The sequence below is a fragment of the Xenopus tropicalis genome, chromosome 5 (genome assembly GCF_000004195.4).
Source record: "Xenopus tropicalis strain Nigerian chromosome 5, UCB_Xtro_10.0, whole genome shotgun sequence".
NCBI lineage: Eukaryota > Metazoa > Chordata > Amphibia > Anura > Pipidae > Xenopus > Xenopus tropicalis.
Window position 1 is genome coordinate 66,896,802 of NC_030681.2, and position 14,896 is coordinate 66,911,697.

Below are 14,896 nucleotides of genomic sequence, written 5' to 3' on the forward strand. Positions count from 1 at the left end.
TTTAATGTTTATTTTAATTCTCAATAGTATGCAGGAAGATTTCTGAATGCTACCTCTGGTAGAAAGCAATGGTTGCTTTCTTGCAGTATTAATATTTGCCCTATAATCTGCAAGGGGTTTTCCAAACATTGCTTGTGCCCATTATCCCTTCTTTGCCACTTCTGTTTCTTGAATGTTAAAAAAATATGTTTTGGTTTTTTTTTTTTGTTTTCCATCTTCCTTCTTCAAGACTAGTGCTAGTTTACAGGCTCTCTTCTAGTGATCCACAACATGCAGAAAACTGACTTTACTGTGCCTGATCAGGACCAAACTTTTCATTGATGCTAGACTGAGCAGTAACAGTAGAAGTTCCATTGACAGCTAAAGGTGGCCATGCATAGACAGATTTAAGCTGCCGATTCAAGTCCTTTAGATGGAGCTTGGCAGCAGAAAGATCGGCAAGTGAGCTGATCTTCATGTTTATGGCCACCTTTAACTCTTAGAGGCAGATTTATTATATTGTGCGATTAGTGCTAACCACGGAATACTTTACTCACTTTCTATTCATATATATATACACTCCATATAAGCTCCTAAAGGTGGCTATACACGGTAAGATCTGCTTGCTTGGCGAGGTTGCCAAAGAAGTGAATCTTTTCCCCGATATGCCTACCTTGAGTGGGCGATATAGTGCTAATGTGATTGTTTGGCCCTAAGTTGGAGCAAGGACCATATCAATGAGCCGTTGTGGTCCTCAATCAAGCCTGACCGATTGATATCTGGCCAAAAATTGGCCAGATGTAGGTCAGGGAGACCTTCGGAGGGCAACCAAATCAGTCTGAATTACGCGAATCGGAAGCTTAGATCTGCCTGTGTATGGCCACTTTAAGGTGGAATTCAGGGATTCGCTTTCAGAGATAAGGTGCAGCAAGAGAAGGGAAAAAATTAAAAAGTATATGGCAGTGAATGTGGGTGGTGTGAAAAGAGGGTGGCTGTGAGAGGAACAGACAACCAGGAACACAGAGACAAAATGAAGAAATGTACTGTATTGCGGAGGAGTAAATGGCTTTGAAGATTAACAGAAAGATTTTGTATGTTAACCTTTTGCATAACAGAAAGCTATAATAAAGATTTTAATAGAAGATAAGCTGTTTTTTTCTTAGGGCAATGGCAAACATGGTGTTTTGTCTCTTGTGGCTTGATGAAAAAATGCCAGAAAATGCCTTGCCACTGTGGACAGAGAATTTTGTGCAGAGAATTATCACAGTGAAAACATTCCAATAGCTCAATACAATTAGCACCCACAATGTGAAGGAATCTTCTGGTGTTTTGTACAGTGAGCCGGCTTGTGATAAGTCTGTTATAAGCTATTTTTCAGTTCAGCTTTTGAGACCAATTTTAAATTTGGCAGACTCATCGAAATGAAGTGTAGAATGTGATTTTACACAGTTCCAGTTGTTTATTTCATGTTTTTTTAAGCGATCAAGTTTTTAAGGTGCAAGTTGTTTCTTAAATAAGTGCACATTCAGGACTCCAGATTTTTTTAAAATTTGAAAAAACTTTTGAATGTTGAAAAATCTGTCCCTAATGGTGCATTTAGAACGCCTAGGAAAGGTAATTGAAATGTTAACTTGTAGCTGAATTTCTTTTTCCACATGTATTTTGCCTAAAAGTAGCTCTCAAAGTATTGTACTCAACGTTAAAGGGGTGGTTCACCTCTAAATTAACTTTTAGTAGGTTATATTTGACTTATTTTTCTACGTCTTTTCAGTGGGGGTCACTGACACTGGCAGCCAAAAACTTTTGCTCTGTGAGGCTATAATTTTATCGTTATTGTTACTGTTTATTCCTTATCTTTATATTAAGTTTTCTCCTATCCATATTCCAGCCTCTCATTCTAACCACTGCCTGGTTACTAAGGTAAACAAGACCCTAGCAACCAGATAGCTGCTAAAATACCAAACTGAAGAGCTGCTGAAGAAAAGGAAATAAATTAAACACAAAAAATTAAAACCAATTGCAAATTGTCTCAGAATACAAATGTCTATGTCATACTAAAAGTTAATTTAAAAGTAAACAACCCCTTTAAGAGCCTCAACAGATTTAGGTTGAGGTTGTGGAATGCCCTTCCTAGTGATGGCAGATTCTGTTGTCTTTCAGAAGGGCTTGGATGATTTTCTTGAAGCATAGTATCCAAGGCTATTGTGATACTAAAATCTACAGTTAGTATTAATGTTTGTATATATGGCTTATGTATGTGATAGTATAGATAGGTCATTATAGGTTTGTGTGTGCTGGGATTACTTGGAAGGTTTGAACTTGACGGACTCTTTTTTCAACCCTATGTAACTATGGGAAAAATTAAGCCAATTGGTCATAGCCAGTATAGAAAAGGCAACCAGCTCATACCAAAGCTCTGCAAACTTTTTAACATCTTTAAGTAGTTATGTAATAAAAGGCAGTAAGTTTGCCGAAGAACAGTAACCCATAGCAACCAATCAGCAGGTAGCATTTACTGGTCACCTTTTAAAAAACAAACATCTTATTGGTTGCTATGGTTTACTGCTCCTGGGCAAACTTAGTGTCTTTTATTACATATTGAGGTATGTCTTAAAAGATCCCCACCTACAAATCCCCATCAATGCAGACCACCATCAGTATCTACACTTCCTTTTAGCCTCTCATCTTCAAAGTTGTGGCTCTCTTAGTGGCACACCTGAGACCGTGGTGACTCTTTAGCCTAGTTTACCAGTCTTCTACTATGATCTTTGTCCTACAAGATGGCTCCAGTTCCAGCAGGTGCATACAAATTCTATAGAGGCATGCCTGAAACATTCATGTCTTTAAATAAGAAGGAAAGGCTAAGTCACTTGGGGGTGCCAAAATGTTAGGCACCCCCAAGTGACTTAGATCACTTACCTTTTACCCCGGGCTGGTGCCCCTGTACGGAGGGAACAGCACCAGCCCGGGGTAGCTGCCGGCGCTTCCTCCTTCCTCCTCGCTTGCGCGCGCATGCGCAGTAGAGTGAAAAGCCGAACTTAAACATTAAAGTCGGCTTTTCACTCTACTGCGTATGCGCCGGCCGGCGGATTTCGCCGGCAGCGCGCAAAGGAAGGAGGAAGCGGTGTCTACAGGTGCCCCGGGCTGGTGCTGTTCCCTCCGTACAGGGGCACCAGCCCGGGGTACAAGGTAGGCGCTCTAAGTCACTTGGGGGTGCCTAACATTTTGGCACCCCCAAGTGACTTAGCCTTTCCTTCTCCTTTAAGAGCAACTTCATTACTACCTAGTCAGTTACCTTCCTAGGCCAGGGGTCGGGAACCTTTTTGGCTGAGAGAGCCATAAACACCACATATTTTAAAATGTAATTCCGTGAGAGCCATACAATATGTTTGCCCATGCATGCTGCGGGGCAAGGTGGAGGGGGTCCCAAGGATGCCGGATGCGGATGCAATGCGGAGTAGGCCTGCGCTCGGCGGATAGAAGACGTGTTCTAAGGCTTAGACCACGTCTTCTATCCGCCGAGCACAGGGGCAAGGTAGGGTGGGTGCCAAGGATGCCGGATGCAATGCGGAGGAGGGCGTGGCCTGCGCTCGGCAGATAGAAGACGTGTTCTAAGGCTTAGAACACGTCTTCTATCCACCGTGCGCAGGCCATGCCCCCTATGTTTTTTTTTTTGTTTTTTTTAATTAAAGATTTGGCAGGGAGCCAGAAGCAGCCATCAAAAGAGCCACATCTGGCTCCCGAGCCATAGGTTCCCTACCCCTGTCCTAGGCTAAGCTTCAATCCCATCAGTCACAAAGTGTTCTTGTCAGCAGAAACAAAACAGACAGTTTTTCACCTCAGCCAGATCCTGTTTGCATCTCATCAGCTGCATTAACAGCCTCAAGTGGTACCCATTGTCAATTTTCCTATGCTGACTGTAGAATTTCTTTGCAAGTAAGCAAGTTTTCAGCACAACTTATGCTATGATAATAAGACAAGGCTGTATCTCCAGTGGAAGTTGGTTGACAACAGCTTCAAATTCAAAGCTTTTAGGGAATGCCTCAATGTGACCTTTGCTCCTAAAATTACATTGCAAACTGCACCAGAATTTATACATCTACAGAAGCACTTTCTGCAGCCAATTAGAGAGACTTTTTAGTTACACAGAGCTAATCATAAGTAGAACAGAATAGTAATTCATTACCAGATGGATCAAGATGCCTGATATTGATGTGCCAGAGAAATGGTCATCATGCATCTTTAGGGCAGTTATTCAAAGTGGACACTTGGTTGTCTTTTTACCTTTTATGGTATTTTATAAGTTGAACGAATCTTTTATTGATCAGAAAGCCTTATTAATGTGGCTCTATAACCTTATTGGGCATATTTTGTTTGGAGCCTTCACTTCCTCTTTGTTCCCATTAACAAGTATTTAGATGAACCATTCTGTTCCTGTGATGTCTAGGATTGTACCCAGAAAATAGGCTTTGTTAACTTCGCAATTCCTTTCTGTCTTCATTCTTGTAACTGTGTTAGTGGAAAGTGTCAGACGTGGGATTAATATGAGGAAGAGTTTGGGTGGGGAGTCCTAAAATGCTTGTGTCGTCCTGCCTTCTAAAGGCTAGTGTGCAGTAATCCTCCTGATCCTTTGCTGCCAATACAGGACTTCAAAAAAGGGGGTTTTGGTAAATATTACACCCCATTTCCATTGTTTTGAAAATTCGCTGTGTGCATGGCCCATGCACCTGTACAAAGAGCAAGTCTTTTACATGTTATAGTGTTATAGTTATTTTAAAATTAGACAGTGAGAATGAATATTTAAGTGATAGGAGATTTAGAATACTATTGGGTTGATGTCCCGGTCTTAACAATGTACTAGAAAAATGTATTAAAAAAAGGAGACAGACAGAAAACAATTGGGTTCAGATGCAAAATGAATATTTAGATTTAATATTGTACAGAAATCCATAAATATTTAATACTGCATGTCAGGCAATGTTGGCTATTGTGTAGAAAAAATCAATACAAAACTGTATTTTATAATGTAATCACCCAGCTGCTACTCACCACGGTTAACCTATATGCCACAGCATGTTCTGTGCAAAGTAAAATGTAACAAGGCATCTCAGTTTATTTATATGTGTAGGCAGGTAAGTAGAAAAATGAAAATGAAAGGGCAGGTTGCCATAGTAACTATAATGCATGTGTTTGCCTACAAATGCGCTAATTGTTCTATTTCTTTTGTACCTGTCTGTTATTCCATAAGTTATCCATTATTGTATACTGAAAAGGTTTCATCCTGTTTAGATGTGCCATTTAATCCGTAGTACATTTTGTTGATTAAGAGAAAATGGGATTGCCTAATTTACTATTAGCTGGGGCAGTTTTATGTGCAAAAATTAGACCATACAGAAAGCGCTTGCACCTTGTAACTGTACATTACAGCTACTATTGACCAAGAGTTAAGTCCAAGGGTCCATTTTCACTTTTATATTTAAATGAAATTCACATGAAAAGCATGTAAATTCATATCCATTCCCCACCCATGGGAACCTTATAATGATTAACAGATTGTGGAACATTTATGTTTTATGGCTTTAGCTACAACTAGTATTGGGCACAAAAAATTGTGACTTAGGTTCCCCTTAAGGCAGGCATGCCAGTCAAGTGACCTTTATTTAGACGTGGACACCTAATAATGTGCTTATTAAAACTATTCTTTCCAGGTTAAAAGAGAGCTTCCCCTGCAGTTCAGGAATATGCACTAGGTGGAGGTGTTCTCCAGTATAAAAGGGGATGACCCACACGTGTTAAGGTGCCCACACACAGGCCGATTCTAGCTGCCAATATCGGTTCCTTAGAATGACTCGGCAGCTTATCGGCCTGTGTATGGGCACTAACAAAGGCCTGCCCGACCGATATCTGGCCTGAAATCGGGCAGATATCAATTGGGCAGGTTTAAAAATTTAGTCGGATCAGGGACAATGCACTCCCTGAACCAACTGTGCTTATGCCCGTCGTTTTAGTTCGATCGTTTGGCTCCAGGGCCAAACGACCAAATTAGGCCGATATCGCCCACCCGTAGGTGGAGATATCGGGAGAAGGTCCGCTCGCTTGCCAGCCTCGTCTTCTTCCTGGGACTTCACCTCACTAAGAGGTATGTACAGAAGTGAGTTTAGTTAATGTAGTTAGAACAGTTATAGTCACTCTAGGAGTGAAAACATAGAAAGGTTATTTAGTTGGGAAGTTCCAGGCCCCTATGAGGAGAATTGAGAGGTTATTACCTCACAGAATTACTGGCCATAGTTTCAGGGAAAACCTAGTGGTTAGCTCAGGGCTTAAGTAATACCCCAAGAGTGGGGATCATTTGATGTGAAAGAACCTCCTGGTCTGGATATCCATAAAGGGAACCTGTTTCTGATTATAATTCTACTAAATGCTGTCTTGGAGTAAATAAAGAATTATTGTTGGTTTGCAAGCAACCTCCAGTGTCCTGGTCATTAACTTCACAGGAAGATCCACAGCTGGTCAAGCACGCTCAAATGGGTGTGAAGGTCCCGGGAGTTGCACATGCCTGTAGCCTTTTCAGAGGCATACATAAATCTACACTGCTCAAACAACACACGCTCAAAATACTTCCAGCCAACACTCACGGCTGTGTGCTAGACATACATTTTGTAATAATGTCATTGTTATTCTTACCTTTTATTATTTAGATTTCTATTCAGTCCCTCTTCTATTCATATTCCAGTCTCTCATTCAAACCACTGGCTGATTGTTAGGGTAAGTTGGACCCTTATAACCTAGATAGCTGCTTAAATTCCATACTGGATAGCTGATTAACAAAAATCTAAATCAGTTAAAAACCACCAAAATAAATAAAAAATGAAGACAATTGCAAATTGTGAATAGCACTTTCTATATAATACTAAAAGTTCACTTAAAGGTGAATAGGCCATTTAAGATATGTCCCCATTAATTCTTATTTTCTGTAGCTATTGCGTACCTTAGATGAAAGTTCCAATGAGATGGTTAAGGCAGCACCTACAGATTTCACAATACCGACCCTTGGAGTGTGAACAAGGGAGGTATTTATTGATGAGCGAATTTTTCCGGCAGGCGAAATTCGCAGCGAATTTCCGCATTTCACCATTAGCGAATTGGTTTTGAAACTTACGTGAAAATTCGTTATGGAAAAATTAGTCACGCGGAAATTTTGTCACGCACCAAAACGGGCACAGTCGCGGCAAAAAGCGCGGACGACAAAAAAAAAAATTGCGCAACAAATGCGTTTCATGAATTTTTCGCCGTTTCGAGAATTTTATGGTGAAGGGGGACAGATGCGCTCATCTCTAGAGGTATTATGTATATAGGCAGGAGTACCAAAAATAACCAAGCACAGGATCGGAAATGCAGATTCGTGGTCAACAAAACAAGCCAAGGCCAGGACAGGCAGCACAGATTCGTAGTCAGGAGATGCGCCGAGGTTAGGATGGGCAGCAGGGAATCAAGAACCAGAGGACAAGCCGAAGTCACACCAGAAGATCAGGAACTGAAGAAGCAGAAGGTTTAGTGTTTACAGGAAAAAGATCACTTAGCAAATGCAGGGGGAAGCTGGCACCTATAAATAGTCAATGTCCATGCGCAGAACCAGTGGAGGATTAATGTGATGTGAAGCCTTTAGGCTACACTTTCCAACGGGGCCCCTTCTAGGTTACTCAGACTGTGCAGGAGAAAAAGCAAAAAACAACGTATGTATCATCACCTCAAAATAATGCAGCGCAAGCTTATTTCTTGTGTAATACCATTGGTAGAGCAGCAAACACAAAAATGAATTTTTAGCCAAGGGGAATCCTAATTTCAGTGCCCTGGACAAATTCATAATCATACCAGTTGGCTGTAGTTATGTTAGTTACAAAGAGAGAGTTCCTCGCTTTGTGAAACAACTTATGACTGTGGTAAGGAAGTTCTAAATTTGTGCAGGCATACTGCCAAGTGGCTGGATTGGTGCTAGCGCCAGTGACGCCAATGACGCAGTCAAACATTATGCAACAGCAGGGGCAATGGTGAGCACGGACATACACGCCACTTGTTTAATTTAATCTGCACAGAGTTTTGTTCAACCCACATGGACAGAGACAGGTTGCTGAGAGGGGAATATTGAAGAATAACTTGCTTTTCATTTAGGCATACAAGGATACAAACAATTTATTTTATTATATTTAGAAAAAATATAATTTTTTCTATAGTTCACCCTTTAATGTATGACTGTTTTAGCTGCTTTATCTGAATTATTTTTGAGAGCCAGGATGCTAGACAGGAGAGCAGTTTGCAAAGCGCTGCTGTACACAGGTCTGTTTAAAAAGCCTTTATGTTGGGGCATGGCCAACCATGGACGCAGGCACATGCACAGTCTAAGAGCTCTGCTTCACTACCCCTTCTCCAGCCCAATAAATAGCATACCCGATAGCAGATTGGAGATAACTCGGGCCACCACAACTTCCTGAGACACCCGCCACGAAATGGGGAAAAAGAAACTCTGCGGCCAACGCACCACCATGTCGCCATACCTCCATAAGACCGCAGGCCCTGACAAACACGTGGCTTCACAAGATGGCGCCCAGTCAGACACAGCGCAGAATATAATAGCTTCCATAGATGGCCCCCTCTAGGTTCTGTGAGTAGCGCTAACTCCCCAGCATTTGAGTCGCCTCTGCATTCACCATTCCAGCCTGAAACACACTGCACCACAGACAATGCCCCAGTTACAGCCCAAATACTGAGCGATCAGCTAATCAAACTGCAGTCCACACTACAAACTACTACTACACAGGTATCCACAGCAGTAGCTGCTGCCATTAAAGAGGGGAAAGAACTGACAAATTAGAAACACTCACAGATGACATAGCACAGCGTTTTATCAATATTGAGGAAGAAAATGCAACAATACGCAACTTGTGTGAAGACCAAGAGAATAGGTCTAGAAGGCAAAACCTCAGAATAAGAGGGGTCCCAGAAGAGTTAAATAATACTGAAATTCAGACTTATCTGAAAAACGTATTTTCTACCATATGCCCAGACATACAACCAGATCTGTGGCGTTTCGATAGAGCACACCGCTCACTTGCCTTAAAACCTCCACCAACAAAGCCTCCACGTGATATCATTGGGTGCTTTCACTGACTTATCACCAATAACATTGGCAAAGAGGAGGGAACTGAGACCCATTACGCAAAAACTCAGCAAACACAAAATTCCGCGTCGCTGAGGATACCCATTCAAGTTGATAGTAAACAGAAATGGCCAAACCTATATATTGAAACACCCCCAAAACGGAAACAGATTCCTTAAACCTTTGGGGTTCAACTCACAACCGAATAACTCAGGCTCTCCCCCGCAAGGGGATAAACACTCCCCACCACCAAGCCCTCAATGGAAAAAAATAGGAGGTACATCCCCCACTCCTAGACTGGCACTGAGCCCAACACCACCACGAGACAATTGAAAAACCCCCACTTTGCTGAAGATGAGCAACATAACACCTCAGGCTACACATCAAGAACCCAATCTGGGGTTTATGAAGAACTTCTCTACATGATCTAAAACAACACACAGTAGTGCCACACTCCACGACTGGCTACCTACCCCCGCCAACAGGAACCCTTAGTTCCAACCAGGCTCAGAAATCACTCTCTGAGCCCACCTAAAACTTTTTTCTTGGTAAAAAATTGCCTCGCTATATCTGGCCTAATCTCTAAGGCCAACTCAGTTTGATACCACGTGACAAAGTCACAAATTTATATGTTCAATTATACTTACCTTTTTATACAAGTTTTCTTCATTTTTTCCTTGTTTAATGCAACCATGTGTTTTATGATGCTTTACTTATTTTACTTACTTGTTTTATTAAAAAATGCAACTTCAATAAATAAGACACTCTCACTGCCACTGCTATCAAGGGTCTGCTGCACCAAAAAACCAAACCATTTGATGACAATCAAATGTCTACTCTCCTAACAGACACCAAATCAAATTCCTTAAGAAAATTATTTCTAAGGTCCAGCAGGTCCCTCACCAATATACAATTATAGGAGGAGATTTCAACCTGGTTTTCTCTCAGCATGCAGACAGATCTCACCCCTCTCCAGACCAAACAGCACACAATATGTCCAAACTTTTTAAACAGTTGACCCGACAGGCAGCACTATTTGATGCTTGGCGAATCAACCACCCTACGGCACATCAATATTCCTTTTATTCCAATGTATATAAATCCCACTCCCGACTAGATTTTTTTTTATCTCACAACCATGCATACAACTGCCCTTCTCAACTGAGATACAACCCATAACCTGGTCAGATCATGCCCCTATAACTTTAACAATAGACTTGCCAGAACTACCTCCCAAAAGGTCACACTGGAGATTAAATGAAACCCTACTCCACAACCCGGAGATATATAAGAAGATTGAGTCAAACCTCAAAGACTACTTTAGAGAGAATGAAGGCACGGTCTCTTCCTTACCAACATTCTGGGAAGCCCATAAGGCAACAATCAGAGGCCACCTTATCTCTATAACTTCCCACTTAAAGAAAAAATGAAGATTACCTAACTACACATAAACAACTACGGAACCTTGAAAATCTTTAAAACACTTTGAAAACTGAATCTGTACTTTCACAAATCACTATGTTACGTAAAAAGCTGGCCGCACACAAACATAAAGAAGCAGAGAAGGCCATAATTTGGATTAAAAAAAACTATTATGAAAAGAGCGACAAACAACACACACTATTAGCTAAAAAATGAAGAGATCAAAAAATGCAAACTAGAATAACCTCCCTAGCAACTCCCTCCGGACACCTAAAACATGACCCCGAGCAGATAGCCTCTCAATTCCAAGCATATTACCAGAAACTATACAACTTAAGGCCACACACATCCAGAGAAAATTAAGACTCTGAACCTATTGACCAATTTTTAAACAAACTACCCCTCCAAAAATTTTCAGAAAGCGACCTAGAAACCCTAAATAAAGCAATTACAAATGAAGAACTAGCATACACCCTTAAAAATATGCCAAATGGAAAAACACCCGGCCCAGATGGATTTACTTATAAATATTACAAACTCTATGCACATATCCTCTCGCCATACCTGTTAAGGCTATTCAATGACTACCTCCTAGGAACTTCAATACCAGCATCTAACCTAACTTCAAACCTATCTTTGATTCCCAAACCAGGAAAAGACCCCACCTTATGTTCTAACTACAGACCAATTGCACTCTTAAACTTGGATCTAAAACTGTTCTCAAAAATATTAGCAAATCACTTAGCCCCAATTCTAACAAAGATGATTCATAAAGATCAAGTAGGCTTTATATTAGGCCGCCAGGGGACAATACCAGATGCACAATAGATCTCATAGAAATAATCAATAGGAAAAGCTCACCCTCCCTTTTATTAAGCTTAGACGCAGAAAAGGCTTTCTACAAAGGCCCTACCTTTTCACACTCTTAAAACACCTCAGTCTTTCAGGTCCTTTCCTAACAGCATTATACAGCCTATACAACAAGCCTCAAACTTATCTGAAACTAGCAAGCAAAACCAAAGACCCCATTGCAATAACAAACGGTACAAGACAGGGCTGCCCTTTATCCCCCCTTCTCTACGCTCTTAGTATAGAACCCATAGCGGCTCCTATTAGAAGCGACCCCAAAATCACAGGTATCACAGTTAATTCTATGCAATTCAAAACAGCCCTCTTTGCAGATGACGTTTTGTTAACATTGTCTAACCCAATAATTTCACTCCCCAATTTGCATGCTTTATTAGATACTTATGGCTTAATCTCTGGATACAAAGTAAACAGAAGCAAAACAGAAGCACTTCCATTACATATCCTGCTACATCTTTGGACGCTCTCAAAAAGACCTTTAACTATAGTTGGAAAACGGATGCACTCTCATACTTGGGGACACAGATAACAGCAAACTACCATCAACTATATGACTCATTTCAAACCTCTGATTCACCATACAAAGACTATGCTTCTCAAATGGTCTACACAATCCATCTCATGGTTCAGAAGAATAGCTGCAGTAAAGATGTCTATCCTCCCAAAATTATTGTATTTATTTGAAACACTACCAGTCAAAATTCAACCTAAAACATTCACCGAACTACAAAAAACTCTCCACAAATTCATCTGGAACCATCATAGACACTGGATTCCCCAATCAGTATTAATGTCTCCACTCCAATACGGAGGACTAAGAGCACCTGTGCTCAAAAATTACTACGAGGCGGCACATCTAAGACAATTACTGTCCTGGTCCCATTGGACCCCACAAACCACCTGAGGCCTTATAGAAAATACCATGGCAGGAGACACCCACAGAAACCCACTCATCTGGTTTACAAATGGAAATTTTAAAGTACCATCAACTTTACTAAACTCGACACAATTGACATTACAATTATGGAACAGACTTCAAAGACAGTACAACCTAAAATCAACACACCCTGGAATTGCAATGTATCTCAAAAATCCAACCTTCGAACCAGGCACAACACCTTCATTTTATAACAAATGGTTAAAAACAGATTTTTTCAGTATTGGAGACTTGATAGATCCACAAACTCATGCAATCTACACATACCCCAAACTAAAAGAAAGAGCACCAACTGTTAAACTATTGTTTTTTGAATACCTCCAACTCTGCAACTTCGTAACTACATATACTAAACCAACAGCACCCATCCTATCTACAGCATTTGAAACAATAGCAAAGCAAGGCCTCCTCAAAAAAGGCTGATATCAACTATATACAAGATGTTAACCCAACCACTCCAAGATCAAACCCCTCATCACACCTATATGACCAAATGGAACCTCACACTTCAAGCGCCTCTATCCCAAACAGACTGTGACTCCATATGGTCCAACACAAAAAAAATGGTAACATTTGCATGACAAAAGGAAAATATTTACAAAATAATGATCCCAGACAAATTACGCAAGCTTCCAAGACTGCTCTCCCCTCTGCTGGAGAAACTGTGGGGCACGGGGCACCCTAATACATATTTTGGGAATGCCCACTTCTCCAACCATTATGGACAGAAGTAGCCAACATTTTAAACCATCTCTTAGGATCTCCAGTCCCAAAAGAAATATCTACATTTGTACTAGGCAAGCCCTTTGACAAAATGCACAAACATACTCAAGTACTATTCAATCAAATTCTCACAGCCATAAGGCTAGCAATAGCCTCTAAATGGAAGCTGACAACAATACCAACGACCGCTGAGATCATAAAAAAAGTAAACGACAACAGACTCTTTGAATCCAGGATGCTGGCCATACAAAACAAGACAAATAACTATTTAAATATCTGGTCCATATGGGAACTAAGAGGATATGCCTCCCACCCCGCGCACACCCAAGGCCTCACTAAACACCAAGGAAAACAACGAGACGGACAATGACCACTAAAATATGCAGTGAATGTGCCTGATACCCGCTGTACACTCTGTATATTATGTTTGTATTAATCCACCTTTTTATTCCCCCCCCCCTGTTTTTTTCCTTTTTCTTTTTTTTTACAAAACTCAATAAAAATTATAAGTTAGGTAGAGCTTTCGTGCACTTCTATAGAAGGCTAGAAGGTAAAGAATTTGGACATGGACGGCCTTGTCTTGGTAGGTTTACAGTTGTGCCATACTCCTTCCATTTCTGAATGATCGCTTGAACAGTGCTCCGTGGGATGTTCAAGGCTTTGGAAATCTTTTTGTAGCCTAAGCCTGCTTTAAATTTCTCAATAACTTTATTCCTGACCTGTCTGGTGTGTTCTTTGGACTTCATGGTGTTGTTGCTCCCAATATTCTCTTAGACAACCTCTGAGGCCGTCACAGAGCAGCTGTATTTGTACTGACATTAGATTACACACAGGTGCACTCTATTTAGTCATTAGCACTCATCAGGCAATGTCTATGGGCAATTGACTGCACTCAGACCAAAGGGGGCTGAATAATTACGCACACCCCACTTTGCAGTTATTTATTTGTAAAAAATGTTTGGAATCACATATGATTTTCGTTCCACTTCTCACGTGTACACCACTTTGCATTGGTCTTTCACGTGGAATTCCAATAAAATTGATTCATGTTTGTGGCTGTAATGTGACAAAATGTGGAAAAGTTCAAGGGGGCTGAATACTTTTGCAAGCCACTGTATATATAGGAATTTAATTATTACATCTTCAAAATATCTGCAGCCAAGATATTTATGCTGTGTACATGACATATTTCACATGCTATAACTGGCTCTAATGCTAACCGATTCCAGTATGATTCTATTATCTCAGAATCGGTAAGTAATAAAACTGATAGGTAAATTATTTCTTACAGTAGATTTGGTGTTTCCCCATAAGCTAGATTCCCTAGAGATTTCCAAACTCTGGGACTTACCTTCTTATCAGTGTCGCAACTATAAAGGTGGTAGACCCAAAAGGACCAGTCACACATAAGTTATGCTCTGCTCCTTATGAGGGCTGAAAGCAGTGGATGCAGGCCCCAGCCTTAATGTCTGATCATTACTGGGATGGAAGCTTATACAGGTATATTCAACTAGATATATGACAGATAACCCTAGGCTCAAACCATCAGAGAACCTGACCATTTTTAGTCTACAAAGGAAGCTTGATTCCAACAAATCTAAAAGCAGCAGCCTAAAATGTATTTCACCATTTTTATTTAGAAAGATCAGCTACCCAATGATGCAATCATTGGAAATCTAATTATGCAGTTGTTCGTTTGCATTTAAATGCAATAAAATAATGTTTTGTATTTTTTCCCTTGTTCTTTAATTGTAAAATTTCATAGCAGAAACATGTCTGTAGGATATGTGAACAGGAGAGAAGAAAATAGGAGA